The following is a 13,157-nucleotide window of genomic DNA, read 5'->3' as shown; positions in this document are numbered from 1 at the left end:
AAATATTAAATTGTGATTAAACAGGGTCATATGCCCAGTCCTGGCCAAAGTGATGGAACTCACCTTTGGGTGGGATCACATAATTGCTAGAGCAAGACCCTGCAGCATTTCCTTCCCAATGCTGCAGTGATCTTGCAAGCTCACATCAAGACCAAGACTCCATCAGTTTGGGTCCTTGAGTGACTATGATGAGCCGGGTCCAACTGCCAACCACACTGGATAAAGGACGGGAAGGAAAGAAACTGTATTTAGCCATGGGGACTTGGAGGGATTTGTTACTGCAGCATAACCTCACCTATCTTGCTGGTACATCGCTGTTCAAAAAAGAGAAACACCTGCAAAAGCATCCCATCAATTTGTTTTCTAAATCAGATAATATGGAAAAGCAGCATTTGTTTCAAAATTCAACTTCATCAGGAACTGAACACTCTCTTGAAAAGCAGAAAGCATGGACAGTGTAGGTGTGTTCAAACAACCTGAAGGAATTAGAAATGAAAACAGAATGACCATCAGCCATGCAAGAATCAAACTGTATGGAATTCAGATTAAAAGGCTACAATGAGAAGGCCACCTTCTGGCAACAGGAACAGCCATTTATGAAGCAGTGAGCTCCTCAATGAAAGAGGCATTCAAGTGGAGGCTGGATGACCATATTTTCTCTCCTCAGAAGTCCCATCCCACCTCTCTTGAGCTTCCACTGAACTTAATCAGAATCAGGTCTTTATTTCTCCATCCCCCTATGGCAGTTCACTTTTGGGTCTCTCCCTACACCCAACCCCAACCCCCTGAGTCCATTATCTATCACAGAGTCCATTATCTATCAGGTGCCAAGAAACATCTGCTAAATGAATAAATGAGCACTGTAGAAAGGAAGCAGGCATTGGAGGCAAAGATCAGTCTAATAACCTCTAGGGAGCCTCCAGACTAAAGCTAAATACACTACTGCACACATCTGTGGGTGGGAAGCCTCCTTCTTATAAAATAAAAAATAAGCATCAATGAACACTTTATTATGATTTATTACTGTACACAATTTAAAACCACAGTGAAACTGAACACTGCATTGTGGCTATCTTTGTTCTTGGATGTGCATTTACATGTGCAGGCTGCTGTTTTGCCATGTGGAATTTTGTGTGTGTGAGGTGTTTATTTTTTCTATTTAAACACACACACACACCCTTGTTTCTATTGCATTATTATATTCCCTATTATCTCATCACATGGTTTCTCTTCTTGCAGCAAGAGTACACACCCTGCATTATTGCTGACATAAAAATTACTTGTCAAAAATACCTCTATCTGAGCATCATATTACTCATCTGTTCTTTGCAAAGCACTGGCCTTTGTTTCAACTGGGACTAGATAACTCAACTACTTTTCCTAGTGATTCCTGAATGCTTGTAGTAGAAGGATAAAGGCTGGTGTCACCTGTGTTTTTAAAGTCACCTTCCAAAACAAAACTACCTTAGAGGTGAATAATCAAGTTTTTAACTTCATTTTTCAAGGGATTTGGAGGAAAATGGTAAAGAGCGAATCTGTCACAGATACCAAGGTGCTACTGCAGTGTGAAAGAGAGTATACCAGGAGCCTTTGGCCCTCAGCAATCTGTCTTCCTACAAGAAAAATCGAAAGTCCATTTCCATAACCATTCTTACTCCCTGCTACTAGTGTAGGATGCGCAGGACTCTGCCCTCTAGGAGAAAATGCTAATGCCAGGGTGTCCTGCTAAGTCTGAAGGTTACGTTTTTTCATTGCATTCTTACCAAGATAACCCCAGATCTGGTTAGGTTGACATTAACACAGAACTATCCTTGGAAAGAAAAGACCAGGTCAGAGTTTTCGGAAAAGCCCCAATAACCTAAAGATAAAATGCAGAATGAGTCTACTGGTTCATGGCTATCTAAATGGAAACTTCACTCAAGCTGTTTTCTCTGTTCTCTTTCTGCTGCTCCCAACAGCCCTCCCTTCCACCTCCCGGTACTCACTGCTACCACATCTCTCTTAATATCGCAAACACTATTACAACGAAGGGACAGGAGAAAGACAGTATTTCATAAGAAGGTCACTGCATTTGACCAGTTCTCAATTAGAGCACTAGGCAAAAGTATAATCAGTCTTACAATGATACCTTTACAACAAAGGATACCCCACCTCTAGACTGAAGCCTAAATATGCTACTACAGATAAGAAAGAAAGCATCTATGGAAACCCCACATTCGGATACAACTGTCTGTGTATTAATTATTCCCATCAAAGGAAACCAGATGGGATTTCTACAATCCCAAATTCACCCTGCCCCTGCCTCCAATGGCTTCTTCAAAGGGAAGGCATAAAGTCATTTGCAATTTCTTTCTCGGAACCAGGAGTTTTAGCAGCCCCCACACCTTCTCACAGATAGGAACGATGTTGATGAAGAAACCACCCAGACAGCCTGTACCAGCACTGTCGGCCCAAAAGACCCAGTTACACCCAGGCGACTACCCAGATCTTGGGGGGTTACCTGAATCTGTCACCGAGTCTCTTTCACCCCCTTCTGCGTGATGACATCAAGTGGAAATGGTATGCGTTTGGGAGGCAAGAGGCTGACAGGCAGGAAACACAATTGAGACTGAGCTTTCTTCAGCCTGCAGTGAAATACATGCAGGAAGGGTTAGATACGAGCCGCGGAGAAGGAAATCCAAGCGCCCTCTCGGGCCGGCGGGGCTGGAGCGGGTGCTCTAGGGAGGTGGAGCAAGGCGGCTGAGGTGTGGAGGACTGGCGGCCGAAAAGGGGGCGTCACGGCTCCTAATTGTCTCTATAGGGTAAATAACCACCTCCCCCTCCTCCGCAGTCTCCCCCGCCCACGAGTTCCCTTCTGGTGGCAGAGCGTCTACTTGCAACAGTAAGCCCCAGCGGGTGGAGAATAGCATCTTGGGGCAAAGATACACTGGCAAAATCTACTAGGTAACCCGGTCATATGGGAATGCGGGGCGCCTAGTCACCCGCGCAGACAGACACACAGCGCGGCAATCGCGAGCATCTTTCTTTCGTTTGCCCCTCTCCGCCACCTCAAGTCACCGTCACTCTGTGTTGGCGATGTCTCTACTCTCTCCAGACGCGGGCAGCGCTCCCCACGCCATGCCCCCACCCACGGCGGGATCGGGGACCGCCGCTTCCCGAGCAGCACCCCACGAGTCCAGCAGGCTTTGTCCTGCCGCTGTCCTTCTAGGAGCAAGCGCCCCAGGCGCGTGAGTCTGCACAAAAGACCCCCAATATCTGGCCCGTCACGGTGCCCTCTCCTCCCAGGAGGGGCCCAGGGGCAACTTCTAGGGGTAGAGAAGGCGCGAGACAAGGGGAGTGGGAGGGGACGAGCCGGGGTGTGTGCGGGCAGGGGCGCAGCTGGGGCGAGCGCGCACGCACGTGCACCCCCAGGGGCGCGCGCGGCGCGGTCACGAGGAGAGCTCCCTCGGACCGGAGCTCCAGGGGGCATCCGAGGACTCGGCCGAGCCGCCGGCAGCGCCGCGTCCCGCCGCGGCCGCCCGCCCAACTCCACCAGCCCTCGGGAGACACGCAACTCTCGGGACGACCTCCCCCGCGCCCCCCTCCCCGGGACCCTTGCGGCCCCGCCACCCCATCCGCCGTCCAGAAGATCCCCCCAGTTACAGCAGGCGGCAGCTGCCCTTTCCCGCTTCCCCGGCTCCGGCGCGGCCGCCGTGGGGACGCAGACATCCCCGCTCGCCCCTCTGTCTGCCCCGGACCCCGAGTGGGCAGAGAAGAGAAACAAACCGAAACTCACTGACCTTCCTCCGCGGCGGGCTCGGGCGCTTCTCTACAGAGGCGGCGGCGGCGAAAGCATCGCCAGGTGGTCCCGGCGCGCCCGCCCCGCTCAGCCAGACGCGCGCCCCGGGCCAGCGGCAACAGCTCCTCCCGCCGCGAGCCACTGGGCGGGCGCGAACAGCGCGGCGGCGGCGCCTGCAGCCCCAGCTCCGGCCCCGCCCGGCTCTTCGTGCGGCGCCCCCACCTGCACAGCCGCCCTCCGCGTTCGCGGTCGGACACCGCCGCCAGGCGCTCGGCACCGAGCGGGAGCTTTTTGTGTCACTGAGACTCCGGCACCGAAGGGGGTGGGGGGAGAGGCTGGGCTCCGCTTCCCGCGGCCCCGCCCTCCCCGGCGGCTCCACCCCCTTCTCCCCGCCCCCAGCCCGCCCGGGCCCGGGACTGCTGCCGGTCCGTCCCGCATCGCCCACTCCCCGGGGTGAGGGGCAGCCCAACCTCCCTCGCGCGCTCCCTCGGCTTTGCCCCCGGGGCCCACCCTCAGCCAGGACCTCGATGCCGTCTCTCCACCGGGTGAAAGCGGCACCTGAGCTGGCGGCAGGTGTGCAAGGAGGCCGAGGCCGCTGGGAGGAGGCGCGAGGCCGAAGTGGGGGCCTGGGCCGCGGTGGGCGGGTGGGGAGTCCCCAGTCTGCGCCTCGGACCTGGACAGCGAGAGCGGGGAGCTGAGATTCTCAGGTTTCCAGAAGCTGCCCTGCATCCCCGTCACCGCAGGTACTTTTTGGCTGCCTCTAAAAGTTCACGTGGCCCAGCCAGGGTGGGGCTCCGCTTTCCAAACAGGCCCGAATAGACACTCCACTACCTGGGTCCCTCGAATGGGGGACAAGAAGCAGGGAAGTAAGGAGATGGAAGTCCTAGGGGTTATATGGAAGCGCGAACCCTCGGGAACCTCGGGGCTCACCCTATTTCACACCTTTAAAGGGACGTGCTTAGAATGTCTTGTTCCACGTAGAAAATCTCCCGCCTCATGAGTTAACCGCGAAATAGGAGAATGAAGGAGAAAGGCCCTTGGTAGAAGATGGTTCCCTGCCCTTTGACGCCTTTAGAAAGGATTTCCCTGCAGAATGAAAACCTAAAACTCTCTTCTAGAGCTCTGGTGACGGTCAGCCTGCGGACGTTCCCGGGTCTCCTCCAGCAGGGCTCAGCTGAGTGTGATCCCCACGGGTTTCCGCGGCACTTGGAAAGAACCCCCATTTTCACTCCCCCGAGTGGCTTATTGAAATGCTTCTGCCAAGATTTTTTTTCTTTCTTTTTTTGGGAGGGTGGGGGGCGGGGACGGAGTCTCACCCAGGCTGGAGTGCAATGGTGCGATCTCGGCTCAAGTGATTCTCGTGCCTCAGCCTCCCGAGTAGCTGGGATTACAGGCCCGCACCACACCCCCGGCTAATTTTCGTATTTTTTGGTAAAGACGGGGTTTCACCATGTTCGCTAGGCTGGTGTCCTACTCCTGACCTCAGGTGATCCTCCTGCTTCGGCCTCCCAAAGTGCTGGGATTACAGTCGTGAGCCACCGCGCCCGGCCTGATTTTTTTTTTTTTTTTTTAGAGGAAGCCCTATGAACCAATGGGGACTCTAGGTAACCTACTATAAAAATCACAGTGTAACTCAGTGCACCTTGTCATGTTCCACAATTACCTCCTGTTGATGGGGTTTCCAAAAGCACTGTCCTTAAGCACATACAGAAAATTGGTCATCTAGAAACAGATAAAGCTTATGAGTATCAGTTGTCTCTGGGATCCCAATTAAAACGCGGCTCCTACAGCCATCTGACTGATCCTTATCCCTTTGTTCCCCCAAGCTAAAACCTCTATTGTACACCTGAAAGGAGTGAGAGCTGTATGCATATTTTAGAAGCCTAAGGTAATCTTGAAGTAGAAGACTTCAAGAGTCTTTATGTTAAGCCTCAACTTTAGGGCAGGAAGGAGACTTTTTTTTTTTTTTTAAGACAGGGTCCTACTGCGTTGCCCAGGCTGGGCATCTCCTAGTCTCAAGCATCCTCCTGCCTCAGCCTCCCAAGTAGCTGGGGGACTACAGGAGTGCCAACATGCCCAGCCAGGTTTTGTAGTTTTTATTTTTATAGATTGGGGTCTCTCTTTGTTGCTCAGGCTGGGTCTTGATCCTGGCCTCAATCCATCTTCCTGCCTCAGCCTCCCAAAGTGCTGGAATTGCAGGAGTGAGCCACCATGCCCAGCTCCAGCACTTTGGGAGGCTGAGGCAGGTGGATCACAATGTCAGGAGTTCGCGACCAGCCTGGCCAAGATGGTGAAACTCCGTCTCTACTAAAAATACAAAAATTAGCCAGGCGTGGTAGTAGGCACCTGTAATCTCAGCTACACAGGAGGCTGAGGCAGGAGAATCGCCTGAATCCAGGAGGTGGAGGTTGCAGTGAGCCGAGATCGCACCACTGCACTCTAGCCTGGATAACAGAGTAAGACTCCATCGCGAGAGAGAGAGAGAGAGACTCTGATGTTGGCAAGGAGTTGGAATAAGGAAGGTGAGTTACAATATCCCAAGATTTTACTAGGAAAATTCAGCCTAGAAATGTTATGATTATACAAGAGTGACTTTAAAGACTACTCTTCAGAAGCTAATTTGAGGGATCAGTAATTGTTCCAAAAATTTTCAACTCTTTTATTCAGCTGCTTTTGAAACAATTCTTGGGGGATTCAAGCATTCAGCATGCTGTGGAGTAACCACTCCCATCCTTAGTCTTTCGCTTCCACCGGCTGGGATTTTAATTCACAGAGCATCATGGGTGTTCTGCCTTCTGTCCAGTCTTGTAAAGCTGTCACACAGGGAAGGTTAATTAACTGGGGCAGACTGGGATAGGCCAGTTCTTAAGGCTGGTCGGAGGCCAGCACTGGGGCGGGCAGAAACAGTTTGAGTCAGAGGAGGAACAGGCAACAACACGTCCCAGCAGAGTCTTCAGTGAGAAATTCCAGGATCAAGGGCGCTAGGACCAGGCAGTGTTCAGAGCTTCAGGCCAGCAGGCAGCATGGTCAGAGAATCTGGCATTGCCCTGCAGACAGGGCACTGCCCATGTGTGGGAGAGAGAGAGAATCAAGGCTGCATCCCAGGTCTTGAAAAACTAGGGCCATCAGGATGGGACCCCAGCACTGGGGACTAAGATAAAGATCCACATATTCATGAATTCATACAAAAAAATGAGTATGGACTGTGTACCGGGAACCTGGCCCTAGGATTAGGATAGAGAAAACACCCCAAATTCCTGCCCTCACAGAACTTAACATTCTAATGGAGGAAGCAGATAATACCCCAACTGTCAATGAAAAGAGTCAAACTCTGTGAAATATTTGAAGAGATTTATACTGAGCCAATTATGAGTGACCATGGCCCATGACACAGCCCTCAGGAAGTCCTGAGAACATGTGCCCCAGGTGGTTGAGGTGCAGCTTGGTTTTATACATTTTAGGAAGGCATGAGACATCAATCAAATACATTTAAGAAATATTGGTCCAGAAAGGCGGAACAACTCAAAGCAGAGGCTTCCAGGCTGTAGGTGAATTTAAACACTTTCTGGTTGACAATCGGTAGAGTTTGTATAAAGACCTGGGATAGATAGAAAGGGAAAGTTCGGGTTAAGATAAAGATTGTGGAGGCCAAAGTTCTTCTGAAGTCTTAGAGCAGCTGCGCTTAGAGATGATAGGTGACAAGTGTTTCCTATTCAGATCTTAGTTAATCTCTTTAGGATAGAAAGGGTCTGAAAGAAAAATATCTAGCTATGTTAATAGAAATTCTTTACAGATGCAAATTTTCCTCCACAAAGAACAGCTTTGCAGGGCCATTTCAAAATATGGCAAAGAAGACCAGGCACGGTGACTCACACCTGTAATCCCAGCACTTTGGGAGGCTGAGACAGGCCAATCACCTGAAGTCGGGAGTTTGAGACCAGGCTGACCAACATGGAGAAACCTTGTCTCTATTAAAAATACGAAATTAGCTAGGCATGGTGATGCACACCTATAATCCCAGCTACTTGGGAGGCTGAGGCAGGAGAATTGCTTGAACCTGGGAGGCAGAGGTTGCAGTGAGCCGAGATTGCACCATTGCACTCCAGCCTGGGCAACAAGAACAAAACTCCATCTCATACAAAAAAAAAAAAAAAAAGGCAAAGAAACATGTTTTGGTGTAGAATATTTTGATTTTCTTCTTTGTCTCATAATGTTATGCCAGAGTCAGGTTGGAAAGTAAATCATGATATATAGAGTTAAATCAAACCCATCTGGGCCAGGTACAGTGGCTCACACCTGTAATCCTAGCACTTTGGGAGGCTGAGGTGGGTGGATCACAAGGTAAGGAGTTCAAGACCAGCCTGGCCAAGATGGTGAAATCCCATCTCTACTAAAAATACAAAAATTAGTCAGGCGTGGTGGCAGGTGCCTGTAGTCCCAGGTACTCGGGAGGCTGAGGCAGAGAATTGTTTGAACCCAGGAGGCAGAGGTTGCAGCGAGCTGAGATCATGCCATTGCACTCCAGCCTGGGTGACAGAGTGAGACTCCGTAAAAAAAAAAATTAAAAAAGAAATCTGATGAGAATTTATGATTTGTAGAGGATGACTCCCCAGACCCCTTAGATAGGAATTTGGGCAAGATAAAAAAACAAATCAGAGTTTAGTCCTCACAACATAATAAACAAATAAATTGTATGTTGGAGAGTGAAAAGGTAAAGGAGAAAATGAAGTGGGGAGGGGCATTATGAAATCTGTGTGCTGGGGGACATTTTAGATCAGTGGCCAGGGAGGGCCTCCCTGAGGAGGTATTTTCTGAGCTGAGAACTGCAGGGAGAAAGGGAACGTGTCATGCCAGTAAATAGGGAAAGCCTGTTCCCATCCTCAGAGGGAACAAGTGCAGGGTGTCCGCACTTCCCCATGGGCAAAGGTCAAGATGCTGGAACTGGGTTACAAGGTCAATGAGATCTATCACATTGATTGATGCTGAGTCACCTGAGTTTGTATTAGAGCTGCTTACATTGGGGCTGGGATGAGTTCTTCATCTTTGTACCTGTACATGGAGCACAGGTGCCCAATAAATGTTTATTGAGCTGAGCCCTTAAATCTCCGAGAACCTGGCATGGAGCTGAGATTAATGTCATCCCATAATACCCAGGGCAGCCCTTCTATCGGGGATGACACTTTCACAAAAGAATGTGATGATCTCTTCAGTCGCTTTTCATTACTGTCTTCCTGATCTGGGAGGGCAGAGATCATCTTTAAACTTGTATCCTGAGCACCTAACACGCTAAGAAGGATGTGGACAGGAGGGCAAGAAGGAAGGAAGAGAGAGGAATTGAGACGAGGAAACACGCAAACCCTGTTCCGTGGTTGAGCTCCCTACAGATCCTATCCAGCTCAATTATCGACAGTGACTTTTCTATTCAACATGCTTGAATTTTACATGTTAAAATTGCACCTTGAATCTGAATTAGGGTGATAGTTGCACAACTCAGTAAATCTACTAAAAGTCATTGAACTCTACACTTAACACAAGTGGATTTTATGGTATGTAAATTATACCTCAATAAATTGTTAAAAGCATTGAAGTGGGACCCCATGTTTAGACAACTTTTACAAGCTGTAAATGATAAGCCAAAGAGTCATCTTTAACTGAACACATTACCATCCTTCCTAATAGATGTCTAATAGATGTTTAAACCAAATTCATCTGCAAATTTACTTTTTCCTTGTGTGATATTAGCCACCGTAAAGTATATATAGTCTTTAGAAAATCTAAGAAGTCTTAAAGTTAGCCCAGGCATGGTGGCGCACTCCTGTGGTCCTCTCACTTTGGGAGGCCAAGGCAAATGGATCACCTGAGGTCAGGAGTTCAAGAACAGCCTGGCCAACATGGTGAAACTCTTGTCTCTACTAAAAATACAAATATAAGCTGGGCATGGTGGCACATGCCTGTAATCCCAGCTACCAGGGAGGCTGAGGCAGGAGAATCACTGGAACCTGGGAGGCAGTGAGCTGAGATTGCACCACTATACTTCAGCCTGGGCAACAGAGCAAGACTTCATCTCAAAAAAAAAAAAAAAAAAAAAAAAGACTTGAAGTTGATTTAGTCTCAGAAAGTTTACTAGTAATTATTGACCAATATAGTGCACACTTCAAAACTGTTTTTATTTTGGGGCTCTATATAAAGCAATCCACAGACTTCTTATTCTCGTAAGATGTTCTGAATGAAAAAGGTATTAATGTGACATATTGTCTAACCTCTTTCTTATTTAGAATCCAATCCAGTGCTATTAAGAACAATGGAACTTCATCTAGAACAAAATACTGAAGTATTTTGGAAATCTCAAAAGATTTGAATAGGAAATATATCCCAGATTGCTTTTCTAAAAGTAGTGGTGGATTAAACAAAGCACCTTCTTTTTTTGTTGTTGTTTTGTTTTGTTTTTGAGACAGAGTCTCCCTCTGTCACCCAGGCTGGAGTGCAGTGGCACAATCTGGGCCTCCTGGGTTCAAGTGACTCTCCTGCCTCAACCTCCCAAGGAGCTGGGATTACAGGCATCTGCCTGGCTAATTTATATATTTTTAGTAGAGATGGGGTTTCAACAGTTGGCCAGGCTGGTCTCCAACTCCTGACTGCAAGTAATCCACTGCCTCAGCCTCCCAAAGTGCTAGGATTACAGGCATGAGTCACCACACCCAGCCTCTCTCTATTTTTTTTTTTTTTTTTTTTTCATGGAGTTTCACTCTGGTTACCCAGGCTGGAGTGCAATGGCACAATCTCAGCTCACTGAAACCTCCGCCTCCCAGGTTCAAGCGATTCTCCTGGTTCACTCTCTCAAGTAGCTAGGATTGCAGGTACCCGCCAACAGGCCCAGCTAATTTTTTGTAGTAGAGACGGGGGTTTCACTATGTTGACCAGGCTGGTCTCCAACTCCTGATCTCAGGCCATCCACCTGCCTTGGCCTCCCAAAGTGCTGGGATTACAGGCATGAACCACTGCACCCAGCCTCTCTATTTTTTTAACCTCACCTTCAATATGCACAATACAGATTCCATAACAGTTGGCTAGAATGACGTGACCATAGTCAAGAGTGATGGCCGGTCACCATGCAACGTGTTTAGTGACCTGCAGGCGTAGGCCTCCACCTATCATTTTGGGCAATGACTCTACACAATCAGTGTGGCCTTTATGGTGTATGTCCTGGCTAAACATAGGCTCAGACTATAATGCCAAAGTCCTCTGAACACCCTGCTAAGCAGCAGGTATCTGCTGTGTTCTTATGTTTGTGCAGTTTGGGGTTGAGTAAGATCCTCACACCCACTAGCAAATTGCCAGTGTCTTTGCTATAAGTACGATAGAGGAGAATCATCAAACACTGAACTCCATGCCTTGTACAATCAACACAAGAGAGCGTTCGCCCTCCCTAATGGATTGGAGTGACCCCATGTGATCAGCCAGGGAAGGGTTGGAATGTGTAGTAGCTCCCCTCTTACCCCACTATCTGCCACCTCTGCCCTCTGTCCTATTCACTTTCCCTCCAGGTGACCTTCTGTCACCAACACGGTTCCAACTGTCCTCCTTGTCTTTCCTTTCCATTGGCTGTAGTTCCTGGCATCCACTTGGCCCCTCCCCTCATCTAGTCACTAAACCTGCTGCTCCAGCTGTTAGATTACAGAATGGTGCCACTTTGAGAAAGGAGAAAAGGAACAAGAACCAGGAGGTCCCACCACTGTTTTTTGAGACCCCCAAGCCTGATTCCAATGTCTTGCCCTCTCCTGGTCCACAGAATCTGGCTCCAGTTTCTCCAGGATCTATTCTTCTGTAATCCACCTGCACCTCATCCAAGTGGACCTGGCACTCCTATACCTGCCCCAGATCCAGACCTAGCTTCATGCAGTTCTTCCTCCCTACTGTCTCTGCTCTCAGCCACTGCCTGCCCTCATCATTCAAACTCAAGGAATGCAAGCATCTGTTTCTATTGCACCTGGATATAGGGGATCAAGTCAGTCCACCCTCTAGTGGTCAAGTGGAGAAGTGGCAGCCTCTGCACAGCACCCAGGTCAGACCCTTGCCAAGGTCACAAAGGGAAATGCCAAATAAGACTTCATCACAGACCTACCTCCTCTGGCTTTAGTGTTTCTCCTCTGCTGTTCCTTCCCTCCCTTCCCAGTGGGTGGAGCATGCTGGGAGAGGGCATGGGGTAAAGGCCTCCTGCTCATTTCTCAACTCTTCTATCTCTTCGCAGCTCCTTAAATGTTCACAGCAGATTTGATTGTTTTGAAGGACACAAATCATTCTGCTACAGGACAAGGGAACTTCAGGATATCTACCATATCCAAAATTAATAGATTACAATAATTCCTTTTTTACTGGAGAACATTTGTAGAGTCTATGTACCAGATTGTGTGTGTATTTCCCTACGTGTCTTTGCAAGAACCCTGGAAGTACTATGATTATCCCCACTTCACAGGTGAGAAAACAAATGCCTACAGAATTTAAGCAACTTTCCCAATATGATGTCACCAGTAAATGGTGAACGTGGACTTGACTCAGGTCTGCTGAACCCAAAGCACTTTCCCTTAATTGCTGCACTGATTCCTCCCATAGACCAAAGTATCCAGGCAATTACACTTGATTTGCCTTAAAATGCATCTCAGTCTCTTCCAAGCCATTATTCTTTTAGCTCAGGGTGCCTGACACTGCAGCTCACAATAATTTAGGACCCCAAATCTGCCCCACAGTTTCAAGTGGATCTGCTCCTCCTCATCCTCACTCTCACAGGTTCTTTGTACCTTTCCTTATACAGCAGCCCAACCTACATTTGTACTTGTCAATCTCCAAAGATATGGTACTTTCAAAGTTTCTGAGGGCATTTACCTCTCTGCCTCTCACCTTGACCTTCTCCCCTTCAAAGCTCACTCAAATTTCCCCAACCAGATTCACGTTTACCTTCCTTGCACTCTTAGAACCCATTGTTTGCGATTTGATTTTGCACTTGCATTCTGCTTTATATCATGGTTTGCTCTTCACTCATTTGTAACAGTCAGTAGATCCTGAGCTGTTGTTTATCCATCTCATCCACCCATGTACACCCACGCCCCACAGGATCATGCAAAATAAAGTGCGCACGCCCTGCACACATCCAGTGCTTAATAAATGTTCACTTAAAATGGGTCAGGCACATTGGCTCATGCCCGTAATTCCAGCACTTTGGGAGGCCGAGACAGGTGGATCACCTAAGGTCAGGAGTTCAAGACCAGCCTGGCCAACATAGTGAAACCCCATCTCTACTAAAAATACACAAATTAGCCGGGTGTGGTTGTGGGCACCTGTAATCCCAGATATTTGGGAGGCTGAGGTGGGAGAATCGCTTCAG

At 48.8% G+C, this 13,157-nt stretch overlaps 1 protein-coding gene across 4 annotated transcripts in view; it reads right to left on the bottom strand.

Moving 5' to 3' along the window:
- The window catches only part of RNF152 (ring finger protein 152), an 82,305-nt gene extending 78,450 nt beyond the window's left edge, over positions 1-3,855 (bottom strand). For 2 of the 4 annotated variants that reach the window (XM_012446459.2, XM_012446456.2), the window contains exon 1: positions 2,501-2,614. The gene's annotated coding sequence lies outside the window, so the exon portion shown is untranslated. Of the gene's footprint in view, positions 1-63; positions 216-2,500; positions 2,615-3,779 lie in introns of those variants that run through there. The other 2 variants (XM_012446457.2, XM_012446460.2) reach the window with 2 other exon arrangements.
- Between the last annotated feature and the right edge of the window lie 9,302 nt (positions 3,856-13,157).

Source organism: Aotus nancymaae, unplaced genomic scaffold (genome assembly GCF_030222135.1).
Source record: "Aotus nancymaae isolate 86718 unplaced genomic scaffold, 86718_ANA_hifiasm-v0.15.2.pri h1tg000020l, whole genome shotgun sequence".
In the NCBI taxonomy this organism is placed as follows: domain Eukaryota; kingdom Metazoa; phylum Chordata; class Mammalia; order Primates; family Aotidae; genus Aotus; species Aotus nancymaae.
Note: the sequence above shows the minus strand (reverse complement) of the source record. Positions and strands in the feature narration are given on the sequence as shown.